General features: G+C 48.0%; 2 pseudogenes; both read left to right on the top strand.

Moving 5' to 3' along the window:
• Positions 1–1,290: 1,290 nt before the first annotated feature.
• LOC149363291 (uncharacterized) lies at positions 1,291–15,672 on the top strand (annotated as a pseudogene).
• LOC149363292 (uncharacterized) lies at positions 3,575–9,512 on the top strand (annotated as a pseudogene).
• Positions 15,673–16,643: the final 971 nt, after the last annotated feature.

Raw genomic sequence — 16,643 nt, 5'->3', positions numbered from 1 at the left:
TGCGTCCCTTTCAAACTTGGAAGTGGCAGCCAATGGATTGAGGGTCCGTGCTGCCACGGCTTCCTTGGATAGGCTGCACAAGCCTACGGTGTTTTGGAAGGCCTTCGACAGGACTTGGTTACGGTTTTCCTGCTGCAGCTGCCAAGTTCTTGGGGGCGGCTGACAGGAGTTCATCAGCGTCTCCCATGTTCATCTCCGTTCCTCACCTCCTGGTGCTCTACCACCGCTTCCCTGGACGCAACGCCAGCGACGCATCGCAAGTCGTCAACCCGCGTCTGTGCTGCCATCACGGAAGCAGAAGTCAGAGCGGCCCTCCTGACTCTCCGCTCTAACTCCACCCCAGGAGTTGACCGGATTTCGAATACTATGCTCCGCAATTTGGACAATCAGTCGATCGCCCAGCTCACGGGGTACTTTAATAAATGCTGGCAGGAAGGCACTCTCCCCCAATCCTGGCGTCACGCCAAAATCTTCTTCATACCAAAGCCCCACAAGCCTCTTACACCTGCCAATCTCCGTCCAGTCTCCCTAACCTCATGCGTGGGCAAGCTTTTCGAACACGTCGCACTCGCCCGACTCTATGTTGAAGTATTCTATGTAGAAGATAAAATTTTAAACGTTTTTTTATTTACAGCCATAAATTCTACTTTTCTTCGGGCCACCACGCAGACGCAGCATTTGTGGCCCCAGATTTCAGGTCGTTGCCCTCAGTTTGCGCGTGCCTTATGTCGGAGTGATGAAGCAGTAGAAGAAGAAGCAAGCACCGCCGTTCTAGGGCTGTCCTTCATTCCCTGTACATGAGTGAGTTTGTATCCGCTGTGCACCCTGGCCAATCCCCCGCCGTAGGTATGTGCCATTCAGCCTGAGGACATCGTCATCATCATTGCGAACGCCTGAGTCATGATCCCTGCCGTTAACGAAGACAATAGCAAGAACAAAGAGAGGCGCGGCTCCCGGAGTAGTTCCACGGGGTCCAACAGCAGCGGGTCCTCATGCGGCTGGGATTCCTCTGCTAAGCGTAAAGCGCTTCGCCGGTGTGTGATCAAGCCCGCCCAGCAAGTACCTGCAGTCACTGCTCAAGGGCACATGCAACCAGACACCGCCGCCGCTACTGCCTCCGATTTTGCGGATGCTCGTACGAACAAACCCTCTGGAACCGAGCGCGAGACCCCGAGCCTCAGAGACGTACAGCCCGACAATATCGCAACCCTGCCGGACGACTCCGCTAATCCTGTTCCATGCGAGGCACAGCCCGCTGTGCCTCGCATGGAACAGCCGAAGGAACAGCCGATGTCATCGCCACATCCTGAGGGCAAATACCCGCCAAGAATACGTAGATCCAGCACCCAGTGTAAGGCTAGGCGGTCGGGCTCTGTTGCTAGTTTACCGAGAGGATAACCGACGTCTACGACGCATCCTGAGGACAGGCGCCCGCCAGGCAGGCGCAGATACAGCACTGGGAGTGAGACTCGGCGGTCGGGATCCGATGCTAGTTTGCCAGGGGGTGGCCAGACAACTCTTTCTAGCAAGCGCAGTGCTTCAGACGGTAGCCTTACGGTGCCCACATCAACGCAGCCGAACCCTGCCTAGAATCATAGGCCATCGATGCGGATGGATTCCAGACCGCAACGTCGACTGTCGCTATCTTCACTGAGGTCGTTGACGACAGATGACCAGGGATCTCAGCGCCCACCGTCGCTGTCTTCTTTAAGGTCATCCACCAAGGAGGAGTTGGGGTCTCACCGCCAACGGTCTATGTCGTCCTTCATTCAAGGCCTTAAGACCTTCAGCAATGAACGCCACGGAGAGCGGCACTCTAAGGTAAATGCCTGAAGGCTATCGTGCCACACTAGATTGTTTAGTGCATGCATGCGTTGTTTGCGTTACGTTCTAGTCGTGTGCACAGAGCATTCGGGCTCCATCTCCGAACAGTACATTCTTGAAGATCCGTTCACTGCACGAAAACAGGTACGACAGCTGCAATCGCTTGCGACTTATGTCAGTTTCCAGTTCTCGTTGCGTTGTTGTAACAGCGATACGTGACAAATCTGCTCACCCTCCGGGTCTACCGGAACGTTAACAAAACTACATCAAAAACCGACAACAAACTAAGAAGAGTTTGTAGCGGGCACGATGGTATACGTTTGGCGCGTCGGTCCTGACCGTGACGGCAGCGAAACACCCGCCAGTTATGAAATTTGGCAAGCATTGCTCTCTGGTTCCGCTTAGTTGCTGCCCTTACATTGCTGCTTGGGAGCTCATCCTTTGTAATTATTCGCAGATGATGTCCTATATTCATCATGGTCCAGTAAGCTTTTCTAATAGGGGTGGCTCTCATTTTTCCCTGCCAACGTACGAAACTTAGTGTTTAGTAAACGTTGCAGGATTTTAGAACAGCTGTTTGACTATGGAGCACGCCGTATTTTTCTGTCACTTCTTTTTCGATTATTTGCTGAATCATGCATGCTGTGCTGCTTCTTCTGGAGGAGTTTTCCGTGGTAGTTAAGATCTCGATCCTGGACACCATTCTCAGTCTAGAGCATATTAACGGGTATTTAGCCAGACTCAATACTAGGTGTGTGCGAATCTTCGGAAATTGCGAATACCGAATCGATATCCTTGTATTCGATTATTCGAACAAATGAACTAGTCCATGTCCAGAAATATTAAAAATGAATCGAATATGTCCTGGAGTTTTCGAATATTTTTTAAAAATAATTTTCGTGAAATTCGAATAAGAGCAGTCGTATTTTTCTTCCACGACTATACCAAAAGCTCTCTGCGTCTCCCGTAACCGAAAGTAGAGTAAGTATGAAATGTTTACGGGCATAACACATTGGTTGTAGATGGTACTAGTCAAAATCTTGGAATGGGTCTAGTGTTCAACACACCACACCACACATACTGTGCATTGGTCCATGTGTTGGCAATAATTTCCTGTGAGTGTCTGGGGAATCTCTTCCGCCCTGCCTCGTCAGCTGTATCCGGTTTCTGTCAGGCTCCATTGCTCGGCTTAAGCAGCTGTGACGGTGGCGGTATTGAAATGCAGGACGACGCAGAAGCGTACGCGGACACGACGAGACGCAGGCCAGACAAGAATGTGTATGCAGCGCGTTCGAATACTCCGCTAGCGTGTATAGATCTGCCTGTCAAAGGGGGAAACGTCATGAGCTGAAGGCCCAGCGGCCAGTCTTTTACATGCGTGATTGTGGGACCGCTGCGTCATCCTTGGGGACGGCGCGGAAGCAGTTTTTCCGCATAAAGCCCTTCTCGCCCTGGAGCTCCCCTCTTGCTCTAAGCGGCCCTCTCTCTCAGAGAGTGTCGTTAAATCTCGTACGGTGCCCGGATGCTCTCGTTTCAGCTCCCGGATGTGTGGAATTCAATGCCCAGGTATTGGCTCTCGGTATCGGCGTGACGTCACCACACTGCCGACAACGGGAGCTAAAATCATTTCATGCTTAAAACAGGGGCCGTACACCACGCGTATCATGCTGCCAAAATCGGTGTGCGCAGGATGGAACGTTCAGCGCCGCGGTGCGGGCCATTCGCGCAGCGGCGTTCATAACCCTCACACATGGCCTCAGAGATTGGACGACGAATCAAGGCCCAGGCAAGCTCAGCAAACCTGGCCTTCAAGCTTGACTTCGGAGGCCACGTAGCTCTCGGCTGTCTCTTTATCTTCCGTTATTGACAGCAAAAGGTACTTTTCCTATGTGCATAACATGACAGTGATGAAGTTAATACACTGACTTTGTGTTGCAACCCAAAATTGGAGATGAATGTTGCGTCTTTTAACGGATACAGCTGTAACTGAGAAAACAGCGCTTCGCTGTTTCTCACGATCGGTCATTGAATATTCTCAAAATTAGCGAACACTCGTAAAAAATTGGCAGAGGCTCAGCTTGGTTAAGCCCGGAAATTGCGAAAGGAACTTCTTCCGTTTCTTCAGCCCGCATCCACCGTGTCTACCACCGCTCTGCGCCGACGGCACGAGCTGGAGCTCTGTTTATACAACTGGTATGATGAAATTGTGTCGTTCCATACTATTAATAGATTCTTCACCCATTGAAGTATCTTCGGCATTAAGAGCGTGCATGAAACTTGTCTCCAAATTGGCTATCTCCATAGTTTCGCTACCGTTAACACCACTCATTAAACATGACCCTGCTCTTTTAGATGCACCCGCATCAAGCGATGTTGACCGGCGTGCTCGCCAGGCTGCTTCATACGCACGTTGTTTAGCTAGCCGTTCTTCCCGTTCTTCGTCTGTTTCTTCGGCGCGGCGCCGTCGCTTGGCCGCAGAAGATCATTCTAGCCTCGCCTTGTACACATCATCCGACATAGCGCACTGAGAGGAGCGCAGCTGCAGCCCCCCCCCCCCCCCCCCCCCGTTTTATGGATGGATGGAAGTATGGATAGGAGCGCCCTCTTTGAAACGGGGCGGTGGCAATTGCCACCATGCTCAGCTTTTCTTTCTTTACTATTTTTTTTGTTTACTGTGTTGGCAATTCTCATTAAGATTCGCCATCATCTTTACCTACGGTTTCCTACAATTCTAACCTTATGCCACATTTCTGCTTTTCAGCCACCAATCCTCCAATCGCTTTTTGCTAACTTCCACTGCAGATCTATTTACATGACCATTGTTATCTTTAAGCCCTACGGCCTCAGGAAGAGTGACTGTGCCTGCATCGACATCCGGATGGATACCATCACATTTTAGTATGAGGTGTTCAATTGTTTCCACAGATCTACCACACACTGCACATGTGTCATCTTCTTCGTTAAATTTCTTTTTGTAGCTGCGCGTTCTAAGACACCCTGACCTAGCTTCAAAAAGTAGGGCACTGCCTCTTGAGTTATCATAGAAAAATTCTTTCCTGATCTGCCTTTTCCAGTATCGATATAGTTTTACACTATGTTTGTTTTTCATTGAATTCATCCAATTTTTAACTTCCGCAATTTTAACCTGTCGTTTAATGCTCTTTCTTTCTCCGTCCTCATGACCGGCATACTTACTGGTTAGTTTTCTATAGCCTTAGTCGCTTTGGGACGTTAAACCCTATAAACCAAACCAAACCAGTTCTTTTCCGCCACTGTGAGTCAGCGCTCTTTCTGTATAATATTTAAATACCTTAGCTGCCCACCTGTTATTGTCCAATTTCCTCAGGCGTTCTTCATATAGTATCTTACTCTTAGCTTCCCGTGCTTCGAACGATGCCCAGCCCATATCCCCTTGTACTGCCTCGTTTGTGGTTTTTTCCGTGGGCGCCTAGTGCTAATCTTCCAACAGCTCTCTGATTTACGTCTACTCTCGAGTGAACTTCTGCCCTTAAGCACAGAACCGCATTACCGAAAGTAAGTCCCGGCACCATTATTCCTTTCCAAATACCTTTTAGTACTTCATATTTGTTGTACCCCCATAATGCCCTATGTTTCATTATCCCGGCGTCTCTTCGTCCTTTTGCCCTAAGAGCCTGTTCATGCTTTTCCGTGTATAGCTGCCCTTCGTTTAGCCATATCCCGAGGTATTTGTATTCGGCCACTTTGGGTATTTCGTGGCCTTGTATTTTAAGCACCTGATAAGTTGTATCGTTAAAAATCATCACACCTGATTTAGTTGCGCTAAAACTGAATCCTAGAGCATCTCCTTCGTCTCCACAGCAATTAACCAAAGTTTGTAAATCTTCCTGGCTATCTGCTAACAGTACAATATCGTCCGCGTACATTAAACCCGGGAGTGAGTGCTCAACTACATTTCCGCCTAATCTGTACGACAGATTATAACCTAGATTACTTTCTTCTAGCCTTCTTTCCATATTTACCACGTAGAGCATGAACAGCAGCGGTGATAGAGGACAACCTTGGCTTAATCATTTGTGCACCCCCCCCCCCCCCCAGTTGTGGTACTTTTTTTCCCTTCCCATGTAATTTCAACTTCATTATCTCGGTAGATTTCCTGTAGAAATTCAATTACCTCATGACCGATACCTAAATCTTTCAATATGCCCCACAGGAGTTCCCTGTTCACGTTATCGTATGCACCGCTTATGTCCAGAACGGCTAAAAACAGAGGTCTGTTTTCCGCCTTAGCTATTTCTATGCATTGGGTAAGCACGAACAGGCTATCATCTAAACGCCAACCCCTTCTGAACCCATTCTGAAGTTCTCCGAGTATCCGATTACCTTCTACCCATGCCTGCATTTTTAATTTCACCGCCTGCATTGCCAGCCTGTACATAACAGATGTTATCGTAATCGGACGGAAGGATTTTGTGTTCATCTTATCTCCTTTCCCTTTATAAATCAATTTCATTTTACTCTGTCTCCAGCTGTGCGGAATTTTCTGATTTGTTATGACTGTCTCCAAAGCTTTTATCAGCGCTTCCTTGCTTCTTGGGCCAAGTTCATTAATCAGCTTAATTGGAATTTCGTCTATCCCTACGGTTGTGGTTCTAGGAATATTCGCTTCCGCCTTTTCCTAGTTAAGACTAGTCAGTTGTAAGCTGTTCTCTGTTGTGCTGTCCTGTGCTGCCGCCTCACTTGTGGAGATTACCCCATTGTCGATGCTAAAGACGCAGCTATAAATGACGTAATGTAGTTCACAGCATCGTCTCCCTCTAAATATTTTCCCTCAGCATCTATAATCTGTTCCTGCGTTCTTTGATTTGTTTTTCCCAACTAGCTTATATGGTTCCAGAATTTTCTTGGCCCCCCTTTATTTGCCTCGCGAACTTCAGCCAGCCATTTATCAGAGGACTGCTTCATTATAGTCTCGGCAGCGGCGCAGCTGGCGTGTAAAGCTGTACCTCCGCCATCGATGGCGCGAGCTGGGGCCCCGTCTCTCGGTCTGTCGTGACGTCACACGGTCACGTGACGCGCCGCTGTGTAAGGAGGCGCCCCGACCATCGATGGCAGAAAAGTGCAAGCAGTATTGATTTCGCAATAAAATATCCGATGCGTATTCGATTCGGTTCTCTCACTGTTCGATTCGTATTCGATTTGGTTTTTAGCTAAACTAGTATTCCATTCGATAGCAAACCTACAGTATTCGTATTCAATTCGGTTTGGTAAAAAGACTATTCGCACACCCGTACGCCAAGGCTCCTCTTCCCAACATGGTTCGAAATCAGTGGTTACCGTGTTCGTCGACAGGCATGTAAAGGTCGACAATTACGTTGTTCTGCAGCGTCAAAACGGGAAATGCACTGCACTAATCAGTAGTTAAGGTAAGGATCACGGCCACTTTTTAATGTTGCAGACCCGAAAGTTTGGCAAGTTTATGCGTATTCATCTTCGAACTCCAGCACGACTGACATTCCTGTACAGGGAGGCAATTGAACCAACCCCAAATATCGTATTGACACCAAGAGCCGGTGGAGGGTTGAAGGAAGGGCACACAAGCACTATCAGTGCAGGCACAGCTCAGCGAACCGACGCTCGAGCAGGAGAAGATGACGAAGACAGGCGGATGCCAACACACCTAGTCCGACGGCGTGGCGGCGCCAGTAAATGACCAACAGTGTGGCAATACGAAGGTTTATCTCTGCGAGCAAGGACTTCTTACACATGCATAAACTAGAAAAAAAAAGCGCACACAGTCAAAAAGAAGGAGATAAACTGAGTACAAAACCACTGGCTCTGCGCACGAATGAACAAAGGGGAAAAACCTCGTCATTGCGTCTGGAACGAGTGGTTGAATGCTATCATGAGACCAAGGTGTCGGGGATAAAAGGCGATGGACGAATGACCGATCCACGCCACCTTCTCTGCGACATGGAACGCTTCTGCTTTCTCTTGTGCCCTGGTATCGGTGTCGAAGCAAGATGCCTGTATCCCTGAACAAAGGCTCACCCCCGCGGTCACGGTAACGGACATCGAGGTGCGACAATTTGTTGCGTTGCTGCATTCTTGCAGATCCCCACGTTCACAGAAAGCACCATCTGCTCGACAGGTGGGCTCGGTGACTGCAATACGGCGCAGGCACCTAAACCACTCACTTTTGCGATGCAGATAACCATCCTTCTGTTTGCCAGACTGCTGCTGCCGTCGCTGGCGTGCCTACCTATGGCGGCGTCATCGCCAAGCGTACTGCCACGCAACGGATATGGATACGGCTACTACCACCAGACACCCGTCAGCCGCACTCCACCGCTGTATCTGCCGCTTGAGCGACTTCTGGAACTCACCAGATCATGGGTTACCGCATCATCATCGACAGCATCACCATGTTTAAAAGGGCATCATCCGCCGACGCGAATCTGTGAGCTCGGTGACTGCACTACGGCGCAGGCACCTAAACCACTCACTTTCGCGATGCAGGTCAGTAAACCGTATGTCCTCTTCGCTAAAAAATCAAGTAACTGTATGCTAGTGCAGTTCCCGAGCCCCCAGTGCTGTGTTTCCATTGTTGTTGTGTGCGCTCGTGTAATTCATTCTTTGTTAATGTTATCAGGCGACGTCGAAACTAACCCTGGTCCCGAAGACACGGCTGCTGCACTGGCTGCATTAGAGAAATTAACCGCCAGCCAGACACGACTGATTGCCGAGATACAGGGATTGAAAATCCAGCTAAGCAAGACGGATGAAACCATTACTGACCTAAACAAACGAATGGCTGAACTAGAAACACACTATCAAACACTTAATCTCTTAAGAACAGATATGGATGTAATGCAAGCAAACGCAATAGCCATGAATAATAAGATACACGAACTGGAAGCACACCTAGACGACGCAGAAAATAGATCTCGCAGGAATAATCTTATTTTTTATGGCATCCCCGACAATAGCAGTGAACCATGGGCTGAGTCCGAAAAACTAGTTTTTGCTATCTGTCAAAATAATCAAGGTATACGGGTGGAACCTACCGACATGGGGAGCCTGCGCTGCCCAGGTGGCACTGCAGTTATTTCACTATTCGACTAAAAACTGCTTTCGTCAGTCGCTTGGGCCGCTACAAACGCCGGGCACATTCTCAACGATTAGAAGCCCGCGTTTGGTTGATAGCACTATTTGCCTCGCTTCTGTAGACAAAACCCAGATAACTGACACGCACCACGTGTGGCTTCGACAGAGCGCAGAAGCTCACGCCAATAAGCTCGGGAAGGTGGCGTGGAATAGCACTACGAGTGCACCAAAAACTGCTTGCGCCTCTCGCTATGCTGCGTGTTACGGCGCTGCAATCGACACGGCAAACTTCAGCGCAGGTTCCCCATAGAAAGAGCACATCGTCTTGGTAATCACTCAGCCGATCGAACTCGTCCTGTAATAGTAAAATTCTTGTCGTACAAAATCAAAAGCGCTCTTCTATCAAATGGCCGGAAATTTAAAAACACCAGTTACAGTATTTTGTGAAGACTTTTCCCGCCCCGTTCAACACGCGCGGAAGCAATTGCTAACATTTGCCAAAGCACTCTGACAAGTACTCTTTACGCTTCAAAACATTGCATATCGGATCAAAACGCTACACTTTCGACGCATCGTCTGATACTGTTAAAGAAGTCACATAGCAGTTGCCTAGTCACCAACCATCAACAAAACGTCGACCTACCACGCCCCGCAATGTTCTTTCGTTTTCCATAACATCCATTAACATCCGAAGCTTCCTTCCTAAACGTGAACTCGTATCAAACGTCAACTCGTCATCCAGGAGCAACATACTCATATTAACAGAAACTTGGCTAAAAAGTGATGTAACAGATGGTGAAGCCCTAACTGATTTGCCTGATTTCAATGTATATAGAAATGATCGGAAAGATTCGCGGGGGGGGGGGGGGGGGGGGGGGGGGGTGTCCTTGCTGCAGTTCATAGGGATATATCATGCTCTGTTGTTGACGTCACTTCTGACTTCGAGTCATTATGGCTCATTTGTCGCACTCCCCCCCGTAACAGTACTGCTCGGCGTTTGCTACAGACCTCCGCATTCTAATCCTTACATCCCACGTCATCTCAATAATACAATTCATAAACTTCTTTCCACATATTCAAATGCTTACATCCTTCTTTTTGGTGATTTTAACTACCCTAACATTGACTGGCAGAACTTAAATAGCTCTGAAATAACATGCCATGCATAGGCAAAGAATTTTATCGAAATGTGTCTAAATTTTAACCTTACCGAGTTAGTGTCGCAGCCAACCCGTGTGACACAAGAATCAGCAAACACACTCGACCTGATATTAGCCAATATCCCCCAAAAACTAACATATATCAGTTTTCTTCCGGAAATCAGGGACCCCAAAGTCATACATGCTCTCTTTTCACTTCACTCTACTAAAAAACCGACATCTGAAAAAACAGTACGTCTATACGATAAAGGCAACTATAACGCAATAACTGCAGGTCTTAACACCTTTTTTTCCGAATATGAATCCGCATTTCACAATCGCTCAATTCATGAAAACTGGTCAATCTTCAAGAACAAATGAAACAATCTCACTGATACGTTTGTCCCGATGATTACTTTTCACACTAACCACAATAAACCCTTGTTTACTAGGCCCTTAGAACGCCTAGAAAACAAAAAGAAACGATTTTTTCGCTCCGACAAATGCATCGACACGCCTGCCGCATGAGAAAAATATTACGAAATCGAAAAATTAAACTTAAATTCCGCTCGTAATGCCAAGCACTCATTTTATCACCACGACTTACCAAACCTACTAATAAGCAACCCAAAGCAATTTTGGCAGGTCTTAAATCCTACGCACCGTTCCCATATTGTGTTAACTAATGACTTGCATGAGCCTGTTGCTGATTACGACTGTGCAGATGTTTTTAACTATGCATTCGCATCTGTCTTCACCACCGAATTTGACGCGCCTCCACACTTATCATCCTTTAACTTGGAATCCTTCATGCCGGCTATCACCTTCAGCGAAGAAGGCATCTCATCCATAATTCATAATATGAAACTTTCGCCTGCAGCTGGTACGGACCTAACCAAGTCAAAACTTTTGAAAAATGTGAACGCTATTTGTGCAGCCTATTTATGTCTCCTTTTTTTACAGTCACTGTCTTCAAGAATCATTCTAGCTGACTGGAAACAGGGCAAGGTCGTTCTAGTCCACAAATCGGGTAACAGAGACTCAGCTTCGAATTACCGCCCCATTTCCTTAACTAGCGTACCGTGTAAAATAATGCAGCACGACATATACTCACAAATCATCAATTTCCTTGACGCAAACGAATTTTTCCATCCTTCACAACACGGATTCCGCAAGGGCCTCTCATGCGAAACCCAACTAGCCCTCTTCCTTCATGACTTACATGCTAATCTCGACCTTAACATGCAGACTGATGCCATTTTTCTAGATTTTACGAAAGCTTTTGACAAGGTCCCTCACCACCAACTACTACTAAAACTTTCGCAGCTCAACCTTAGGTACACGCTAATATTTTAAAATGGATTGAAGAATTTCTAACTAATCGCTCGCTGTCAGTCTATGTTAACGGCCACCTGTCTAAGTCCATCCCAGAAACATCCGGTGTCCCACAAGGATCTGTCCTTGGTCCCCTTCTATTCCTAATATATATTAACGACTTGCCCATGCATGTTTCTTGCACAATTAGAATGTTCGCCGATGATTGTGTCATTTACCGTATCATTAACAATCGCGATGATCAACACACCCTTCAGGCAGATCTTAACAATGTATTAAACTGGTGCAATAATTGGTTGAGGTCCCTTAATCCTACTTAATGCAAACTCATGTCTTTTTCTCGTCATCGTAACCCTTATCGCTTTTATTACTCTGTTTCTAATACACCGATTGAGCAAACAGAATCGTACAAATATCTAAGAATCACCGTCTCTCCTGATCTCTCATGGCGAACTCATATTAGAAACATCATTTCAGCATCAAATAAAACACTGGGCTTCCTTAAGCGTCACCTACGTCTTGCCCCACCTGAAATAAAGCTGCTCGTGTACAAATCATTGGCAAGACCGAAATTAGAATATGCATCTGCCACCTGGAACTCGCATCAAGCATATCTAATCACTGCATTGGAATCTGTTCAAAATTGTGCTGTCCGGTTCAATCATTCCTCATACTCGTACGACACCAGTGTTTCAACTTTGAAAAGAAATCCGTATTGCCACTCCTTTCATTTCGTCGCCGCATCGCTAGCCTCGCTCTTTTTCACAAGTTTTTTAATTCTTCTCTGAATCAAGCACCATACATCACAGCCGCAGCACGCATATCTCACCGCACCAGTCACCCATTGCAAGTTGCACGCCCACTATCGCACACTACTACTTTTTCTGCTTCGCTCCTTTCTTGAACAGCTTCAGACTGGAACGGCCTTCCCTATGAAATCGTCGTCATCGCTTCGCCATCTGTTTTTCAAGCGCGTGTATCCCCATTTTGCACATATTCAAGTGTATTCCCACCCCGTATGTAACACCCCCTGAAAAGGGGGCCTTTAAGGAATAAAACTGAAACTCAAGCTGAAATATTCATGACAGACACAATCGATACACGACGCTTTCTAGGCAAGTTACAAGCGGTCAGGAACATTCGCACTCCGCACATCTTTCTTGCGGTATGGAAGACAACAGTTTGCATCGCAGCTACCCGCTGCTCACCTAGACCGGATGAATCATGCACGTGCGTTAAAACCGTAGGTACCGCAGTTAACGGCGCTTTGCACATGCAACTGCCATGACGCTATGAGCCGAATTCCACTAAGATACGGCATGTACAGCCGTTTATTTTACCTCATAAAAGTGGATGACTGGACGAGACGCTAAAGAGAGAGGAAGACAACCTGAGCCAACTATAGCCTGTCTTGCCTTGATACAGTTAATTTCTTGCAGATACTTGTGGGCTCTTCGTTATGTATAAGAGCGTGTGGTGTACTCCTCCCTTTGTGTCTCTCCCGGTCTGCGCTCTTTTTCACCATTATTAATCTGCACCAACCAGCCCAAACTTCTAATATGCCTTTTTTTTTTCCTCCATCCCCGTCGCATCAGCCAGAGCCAATCTTGGCGCCGCTGCCCCTATGGGACAAAGTCTCCGAAACTATGTTTCGTGGGGTGCGCCAACTGGTATAGGTTTCATTTCTTTTCTATTTTTTTGTGTGTTTTGGTTATTTTGGCTTTTGACTGTAAAACATTTTATTCAGCGAAAAGAGTTTGGTAGGAGGTCGCGTTAAGTGGTCGAGAGTACATAGCCCTCGGCGACTTGTCAACCCACTGCACCGCCAGAACTTGCGTTCTGGGGTCAGGGCTAGCACCACAGCTCGAGAGAAGGAGCGGTAACTAGATCACTCGTAGATGGCCCTGTTTTAAAATCCAACAAGAGGTGATCCCAGCTGCCTAGCTGGCCGCAGTATTTACAGTTCGGGTTTTACAGTATTTACAGTATTTACAGTACGGATAAATGTGCGTGAGGAGTGATGAGATGCGAATCGATCTCGTCTGTAGAAGACGACACGTAATCTCTTGTTCTTTAGTCAGGCTTTTGTCCGGAGGTGTGCGGGGGGGGGGGGGGGGGGGTGTTTTCACTAGTTTAAAATGACTGGTGAGATCATGATATGTGGAGTCCTTCGTGAAATTCAGGAAGCAGACTCATCCACTGCCCGGTAGACCAAAATCTCGGGCTTTATTGTGGGCTGCCTCGTTTCCCGGGCTGCCTCGTTTCCCGGACTCCACGAATGGGCTGGGACCCATATCAGTTCGGAATAATTTGGTGGCGTTAAGGAGAAATTCGCCCTTTTGCTAATATACTGACAATTATTTTGGAGGTGTTGAGAATGGTACTCTCTTGGGTATACGCTAGGGCGAGGGCTATAGCTGCCTCTTCTGCCGTTTCAGAAGATTTCGTTTTGATCGAGACGATGTGGTCACATTCTCTTTCACAGCCACAACTGCAAAGGCATTCGTATGTTTCTATTCTGCCGCATACACATAAATTGCTCCAGCGCACTGTCCGTATTTATTATGTAAGGCTTTGGCTCGTGCTTGTCTACTAGCCTCATGGTGTACGGGGTGCTGTTTTTTGGAAGTGTTTTGGCTGATTTTCCGGTTTATTCCTGTATAAAAAGCCCGCGTTCGCAGAAGTCAAGTTTCAGTTCACAGCGCATGAACGTCCTCGGTTTCGCGAGACGTTTGTTATGCCCGCGTGTTCCGGGATCTGTGCTAACACTTGAAAAGCGCGTTGCATAGGGGCAGTCTGTAAAATGGTTTGTTTTCAACCATGTCAAAACTTACGAGGGCGCCGTTTGTATTTCAAAAAGCGCAGATTCACGGGTTATGTAGAGGCATTCTCACAATCTAGACGTCTTATCTGGCATTCTTGGACTATGTCCGAAATTCTAGGAGAAAAATTTTGAAAATTAGAAAATTGTAAGAACCTTTTATGGAAACATTGAAGGTAATGCAACATTCTTCTCATATGTAGCAAAATCTTTTTGTTTTAAAGCGCTTTCATCGATCGCATCGAACAGTCAAGACTGCAATAGAAAACAAATTTGGAATGCTTTTGACAATAGCAAAAATGTTAGAAGAAAAAAAAAGACCGCCATTGGGTCATCTGCAGATATTCTATGAAAAACTTGCGTTTATAAACGGTTTCCCGCTGAAACACGCTTTTGTCCAGAATTGTTGGGTATGTGGGGGGAAGACATCACGCTACGATAGCGCACTTAACGGCAAGGATTTTCACTGGATGTGATTAGCTGTGTTTCCCCTCGCAGGGACCACCTACTCTTGGCGTCGTGTTCACGGCCGCTGGAGTACCGTTTAGGAAGCGGGATATCGTCATTGCGGCTTTGTTCGTGGCGGCAGTGACAGTCGTGATCGTTGCCGCTGTGATCACGCTGACGGGATCCAATGAGCCAGAGCCTCCAAAGCAGATCTGCAAAACGAAAAACTGTTTCGGGCACGCCTGGCTGCTTACCTCCAAGCTGAACCACAGTCTCGACCCATGCCGAAACTTCAGCGCTTACGTTTGCTCCGCCTGGTCTCCCCCCGAGCGCTACCTCGAGCATTCCAACTCGGCCATGGACGACGTGAGCAAATCCTGGTTCCGACCTTTCCACGCCATGTTGGCCGATGACTCGCGGATTATCAGCGCCGGACGCAAACCACTCACCATGTACTCCTCTTGCATGGGCGAGCAGTCGCAGTACGGCTCTAACGTGGCCATATTCTGGAAGTTCTTCAATCAATGCCGGCTGTCCTGGCCAGGTGAACAAGAGCCAGGAGACACCAGAGCCCTCGACGTACTGCTGACGTTGGCGTTCAAGTGGCACGTTTCCCTCTTGTTTCAAGTGAGGGTAGTGCGTATGCCGTCCATGTTGAAGTGGCGCTTTACCATTGATCCCGGTTCGCTCATACCTCTCATATTCCAACACCACGTCACGATTAAAGAGGCCGGAGGGTACACGAATTACTGGTCCGCATTTTTCTTTATCCTTAGCGACGAACAGACCGAGGCTAAGATAAACAAGACGCTCATCGATACAGCAATTGCAATGGAAGGGGATGTATTCAAAAAGCTTCTGACTGCAATGCAGCCTCCGGTTGTCCAGCCTGCGCTGGTTTCAATCACGCAGATAGGATCCTATACTCCACCGCTAGCCTCCGACCAGTGGCTTAGGGCTTTCAGGCAAACTCAGCTCGAGCCCGCGGAGATGCACCAACAGGAAGGGTCTGATCGATAGCGATAGAGAAAGAGGCGCGACGGGTTGATAACTGCATTCATTTGGTTGTGCCGAAGAAGGCGAGCCTCCGGCACCGTGAGTGATTGATGAGGAAGAGGGTAAAGGCGTTTATCTAGACGGAGCTCGAGGTAGACCTCTTTTATGGTGCGGCAAAGTGTGAGTCTCCCACCGTCCTTCGAGGGCTTGGGCCAGGGGATCAACGGTGCCCGGAAAAGTGTGTCGCGGGCGAGTTGATGGGCCAGCTCATTGCCGTCAATCCCTGAATGCCCAGGGACCCAGCGTAGGAAAACCATGGAAGGCTGCAATGCGGAGACCGCTCGTTCTACCTCCTGTTGGAGAGAAGGGGTTAGGGTGCGTTTCTGTATGTGGTGTATAGCGGCTTGTGAGTCTGAATAGACTGTAAACTCTTGGAGAGGGAAGGAGAGCAAATGACTGAAGGGCATGTGCAACGGCAAGGACCTCGAGGGACAGTGCATCCGGAGGGTGTAGATACGGCTCTCTGGTGTGGGTTTCAGGAGCGGGGAGGTGGGGATGGTACAGGGCGTAGCCGCAGGAACGTCGAGGAGCCACGAAGGAGGAATCCGTGTAGGCTACACCCGGGGTATCAAAGAGAGGGGAATGGGGCAGCGCGGCCGCATGACGACGGCTGGCGTGCAGGACGGTGGACATGTTGGTCGGGAGGGAGAAGATACGAAGATTGGGAGCCGGGGTTGGAATAGGAGAGGTAAAAGGGGCGATGTGAATGGGCGAGATACCCGCTTGAGTCAGTAACCACTGACCTTGGCGGGTAAGTTAAAAGCGGGCAAGCTGCGAGTCACGATGGAGAGAGAGAAGAGAACGGAGAGGATGAAAGAGGCCTGTGGCAAAGATCTTAGCGGTAGAGATAGTGATAGGGAGGTTGAGAGCTGCCTTGTAGAGGCCCACAAGGGCAGTCTCGAGAGTGTTAAGTTGAGTCTGATTGAAGGAAATGT

The sequence above is a fragment of the Amblyomma mixtum genome, chromosome 2 (genome assembly GCF_055824585.1).
Source record: "Amblyomma mixtum isolate Tamu chromosome 2, ASM5582458v1, whole genome shotgun sequence".
NCBI lineage: Eukaryota > Metazoa > Arthropoda > Arachnida > Ixodida > Ixodidae > Amblyomma > Amblyomma mixtum.
This window is presented reverse-complemented; position numbering and strand designations above follow the sequence as displayed.